Raw genomic sequence first — 5,000 nt, forward strand, 5'->3', positions numbered from 1 at the left:
TGACACAACATAAATGAAACATATCTGTGTTCATCTGGCATATTGATGTTGCTATGAATGTTTTATGTATAAGTTTGGTGTTTATTATGTTGTTACATGTGTAGTACAGCATAAAGTACTGCTTCTACTTTTACTGCTGTTTGCACAATATGGTATGAGAAACTTGGATGTATGGTCTTAGTTCTCACTGAATTATATTGTGTGCATGGCCCAACAATTCGATTATTGAATGGGTGACTTCTAACTCAGAGTCTTTATGTCTTTGGCAGAGCTTTAGTGGCATGTAGGGCTTCAGTTACACGGCTTTTGCAGCAAAATATACAAACACTCTGGTGGTTTGTATGGTACTACCCTACATGCACTTATTTTCTGATGTTAGTGTGCCACAAGGTGTTCCTAGCTTTACTGTGTTTCTGAGGTGTTGCACAGTAAGTTCATGATCATCAATACAGTTTTTCGTATTTGCAAGTATATGATTAAGCATAATACAAATGTAGTCAGTGGCAGTGATATAGAGGATTTGGAGCAGTTCACTGATGATAACCACGTTATTGTGTGTTCGAGACATGGATACCAAGAAATTCACCTTGAGACCGAAGCTGAAGAGGTGAATCTTGGCATCCATGTCGAGTAATACTAGGTTATCATCAGCAAACTACTCATAATTCTTTGTAGTGCATAGAGCTTTATCTGCTGCATGTACTACAAGTTACAGTAAAAATGAAAAAAATAATGCTAATTGTGTTACTGTCTTTCAAACCCATAAAACACTTAATGCGCACTTTCAGAAAGGCAGTGTAACACTGCTCTTCTGTTAACTTCCATGTGAATCAACTGTGCATATTTTTGTAGAATGTTCAGATTTTTGCCTCATATGTTGGGTGTGCTCCTACCCGCGGTGGTGGTGCTGCGGTAGCGTTGTTGCCTCACAGTAAGACGCTGTCCGGTTCGATTCTCAGCTAGAGCGTCTTCTGCGTGGAGACATGCGTGAATGGGCGTACCTTCGTTGAAGGTTGTGCGTCAGGCCTGGCAAGCCGGTACGTAAAAATCAACTGCCAATAATTAGCGGGCTAGAGTTCCGCTGTGGCGACCCCTAACCGGGAAAAGCTGAAAGACACAAACAAACAAATGTTGGGTGTGTTCCTCATAAAGTCTATGGATTTTGGACAAATTACTGAGTACTGAAGACACTAAATAATGGCATATTTAGGTTTCAGACTTCGTATCCTTCAGAAAATAAAGTGAACACAAGTCCTGTTATCCTACTAACTTTCTAGGTTTAGAATAGGAAGCCAGGGACATGTTGTCAATAGAGAGGAGGCAGAAACAAATATTTTATTCTGACGCTGTTTTTTTGTACTGGCAGATCTTACTGCCTAGCGTGGGACTCAACCTTAAGAACTTTAGCAGGAGGTAGTTAACATTTGTTAAGTTTGGGTCTTGCACCACTCTAGCTCTTAACTGATTTGTCTTTTTCTGAATATTGGAGTGTAATCAGCGTGTTCCATGCACTACATATTTGTTAAGAAAATGTTATGTATGCGTGTCATATACATAATTTCTAGCTTTTACTTACTGAAGTTGTGCTTATCACTGTGTAAATTTGTTACAAAAGCATTCAAATTCCATTCAGATTGACTCATTGTGTGATATTATCCATTAACGATGTTGCATTGCTAATCTAACTTGTGTGTATATATATGTATATATATATATATGTATATATATATATATATATATATATATATATATATATATATATACATACATACATACATATATATATATATATATATATATATATATATATATATAAACATAAACTATATCAATGCTTGTTAATATTAATATATATATATATATATATATATATATATATATATATATATATATATATATAAGTATATATATATCCAACACATACTTTACTCGTACTGTGCCAAATTGTAAAATTAGTTGCATGTAATACTGATTGATACTGTTACTTTTAATGTCATATTGACACCTCAACATAAATCTGTGTACCACACATTGAAGAAAGAGTAAGAGCCCCATTCCAAAAGAGTTGCTCTCAATGTAAGTGATTTACTTTGTTGTAAGGCCTATCAATAAACAGGTTTATATTAAGGAATAGATTCCAAAAGACCTCATAACTGTGTAAGAGATCACTTACTCCAAGATCAAAGTATTTTAGAATCAGACCTTATACCAGTGTTGCTTTGACTGATATGATGTAATGCTACACAATGCATTCACAGAGTGCCATGCTAGACTTTTGTTTTAAATTAATGATTTATATGTCTGCCTGTTGCTCATATGTGTTTGCATGCATACAGAATGCTGAAACACCAAAAACATTTTCAATAACAACAGATGAATGTCTGAAAAAAATGAGTGCTGTATGCCATGTAATGTACCTGAGTAACTTAATGAAAATGTAGGATGGGTGCAGTTACTCATGCATGGTGTATCTGAGTAACTTAATGAAAATATAGGATGGGTGCTGTTGCTCAGGCATGGTGTACCTGAGTAACTTAATGAAAATATAGGATGGGTGCAGTTACTCAGGCATAGCCTTCTGCATATAGTATCAATATGTGAATACGAGGGCATTTAGAATTGTGCATACTCATTACATTACACTTAGTATTATTATTATTACACCTTTGTATCTTTTGTTATACAATGTATAAATAAATCTTATAGGCCAGGTCTGGTGATTATTACTGTGGCACTGCAAATGTACTGGACTATCATGTAACTTGGGGAAACATTACACATGTCCTGTTTAATGCTTTTTGAGGTTGTTACTAGCATATCATATGATACTTTTACAGTTAAGTTGGTTCATATTTGACATGGCAGTAATAATTAGATGTTGCAGATGTCTGTCAGTAAGGCTATGTTATATGTCACATGTCAATACATACCGTGAAGCAGTAGATAGATGTGGCACTATAAGGTGACTTGCCATGGGTATTAGAGCCAGATAGCACTATTGTGTGTGACCTCTTTTCCAGGCTAAAGGCCCTGTCCCTCTACTCAGTCTCCTACAGATTCCTCAGAGGTGACCTCTGTCTGGCATATAAAGCAATTTCAGACCCTGCCTTGATGGGATTGCTGCATATAAGCAAGTCAAGCTCCACTCAAGTAACCCACACGTGCAACCTCAATCTCGTTTGTGACATCAACAGGACTTGTTGGTGAGACAGTTTTGTGTTCCAGAGACTCCCCCCATCTGTGGAATAGACTCCCTCTCCACATCAAGCAGAGTACCTCATTAACCCTTTTTAAGCACAACCTGGATAACTGGATGGGGAACAGAAAATACACCCCTGAGATTCCACCTGTGTCCCTGCTGGACAGTGGCATCAGGTGCTGAGTTGTTGGAACATGGGCTAAATTCTTAGCTAGGTTTGTAAAGGCCTCAGGGCTGATAGCCTAGTAACTTCCTATGATCCTATGATGCAGGCCCTTCATAATGCTTTCATAACAGTTATTGTGCATTGTGTAATCACATTTGGTATGCTATACATATGCATGTTTACTGGCAGGTTTTGTAACATAACTGCAAAACCTACCAGTGTCACATGAGCTACATGATGTCTGTTTATATACAGGAGTAATGATTATGTATTTTAATGGGTATATCCATTTATGTGCATGCCTTATAAATTTGTACTTTGTTTTGCCCATGTTTGGCATACGACTATGGTATATGTTACACACCATGTTATAATTTATTATGGATTGGATGCATGCCTGATTCCAAATAAGGAATTATAGTTGGATAAGGTCACTCTGTAGTCATAACAGTTAAAACATTTAGAACTTGTACTTTATGTTAGAATTTTCAGTTATTCTTTTTCTTTAAGTTAATACATGTTATGTATGTATAATGGTGTTCCTGTGCTGAAATGTGACAGATCGTGGGACCTATGCTGCTTTACTCATTGAATGATGATGATGAGGATGATGCACCCGACCAGTCCTAGCTGAGTCGGAATCTGACAACCAGCATGGGAACCACGATGGTGACAATAACGATTATGACAAAAGACCAAGACCTACATGTGCCATTATTGCTGCAGATCAGCATCGAAGATGTCCACCACTACATCAGGCAGAAGACCTTCAGGACCAGATGTGGGATGCAGCAACTGATGTGATGGGAAATTTTTATCGAACATGACATAGGCCAAGTGCAACTCCTTCCGGGAGATCACTAGGGAAATATTTTGCAATGTTAGGGTGGTCCCTAAGGGACAAGTATTGTATGCACGATCCACTGATGTAATGTATCCACCATAGTGTTTTCAGTATTACACTTTGTACAGCATAGGCCCAGCTGTTCACATGTTCCATATTGCTGTTATGCTTTTTGGTCATACATCATGATGAACACTGCTCATATCAAGTCATGTGGCTTTGTCTTACTGCTGCAGTATGACACACATTAGCAATGACGCATGCATTACCCTTCTTATTTACACGATCATCACATGCTGTCATTATTGCAGACATTGCTCCATATGGGCAGATGTGCTGTTCATTCAATCTTTGTGTGTGTGTGTGTGTGTGTGTGTGTGTGTGTGTGTGTGTGTGTGTGTGTGTGTGTGTGTGTATTCATATACATGCAGTGGAGCATACTATTGTTATGTCAGATACACTCTGGCCCTGTATGTGAAATATATAACTATTGCAGTTAGTATAATGAGAGTGGGCATAGTTGTTCTGTGTGGGCTGGTCATGTATATACTTAGAAAAGATGACAGCAACTCACATATTACATTATTCCCATTCCACTCATATAACATGGTGATGTCAGTGAAATATGTTTTGTCTGCACATTATCCATGTGTATATATTGCACACATTTGTGTGCTGATGTTTGTTGTCGTATGTCTGTTCAGAAACATGACATATCACATATCCTTGATTAAGAACTTATGGAATGTTGCTGGGTCATGCTGTCCCACTGGCACAATGACCTTGTGTGT

The 5,000-nt window shown here is 37.5% G+C and overlaps 1 protein-coding gene across 1 annotated transcript in view; it reads left to right on the forward strand.

The window, feature by feature from the left end:
- Nucleotides 1–5,000, forward strand: part of FOXD4L3 (forkhead box D4 like 3) — a 149,116-nt gene that overhangs the window by 32,642 nt on the left and 111,474 nt on the right. The window lies entirely within an intron of this gene.

The sequence above is a fragment of the Protopterus annectens genome, chromosome 2.part2 (genome assembly GCF_019279795.1).
Source record: "Protopterus annectens isolate FY-2018-M chromosome 2.part2, PAN1.0, whole genome shotgun sequence".
Classification (NCBI taxonomy): Eukaryota; Metazoa; Chordata; order Ceratodontiformes; family Protopteridae; genus Protopterus; species Protopterus annectens.